Source organism: Piliocolobus tephrosceles, unplaced genomic scaffold (assembly GCF_002776525.5).
Source record: "Piliocolobus tephrosceles isolate RC106 unplaced genomic scaffold, ASM277652v3 unscaffolded_38371, whole genome shotgun sequence".
Classification (NCBI taxonomy): Eukaryota; Metazoa; Chordata; class Mammalia; order Primates; family Cercopithecidae; genus Piliocolobus; species Piliocolobus tephrosceles.
This window is the reverse complement of record NW_022322500.1, coordinates 1-703: the sequence shown is the minus strand read 5'-3', so window position 1 is coordinate 703 and position 703 is coordinate 1.

Genomic DNA, 703 nt, shown 5'->3' with positions numbered 1-703 from the left:
GATAATTTTTTGTATTTTTAGTAGAGATGGAGTTTCACCATGTTGGCCAGAATGGTCTCAATCTCCTGACTTCGTGATCCACCCGCCTTGGCCTCCCAAAGTGGTGGCATTACAGGCATGACCCACCGCCCCTGGGCAACGTTTTTTTTTTTTTTGAGACACAGTCTTGCTCTGTCGCCCAGGCTGCAGTGCAGTGGTGCAATCTCTGCCTCCCAGGTTCAAGTGGTTCTCCTGCCTTAGCCTCCCAAGTAGCTGGGACTACAGGTGCGTGTGCCACCACGCCAGCTAATTTTTTTTTTTTTTTGTATTTTTATTAGAGATGGGGTTTCACCATGTTGACCAGGCTGGTCTCGAACTCCTCACCTTGTGATTTGCCTGCCTCGGCCTCCCAAAGTGATGGGATTACAGGTGTGAGCCACCATGCCTGGCCCATCTAATTTGTATTTTTATTAGAGATGGGGTTTCACCATGTTGGCCAGGCTGGTCTCGAATTCCTGACCTCAGGTGATCCACACGCCTCGGCCTCCCAAAGTGCTAGGATTACAGGCATGAGCCACCGCGCTGGGCTCTGATTACTCTTGAGTAAAATTTTCAGCCCCTAAAGAATGAGGTGAGAAGGCAGGTTGAGGAATGGATGCTATCGATCACCTCATCTCATGCAGCCCTTTCCTGGCTGCCTTACAGGAAGAATGAATTTGGGGCA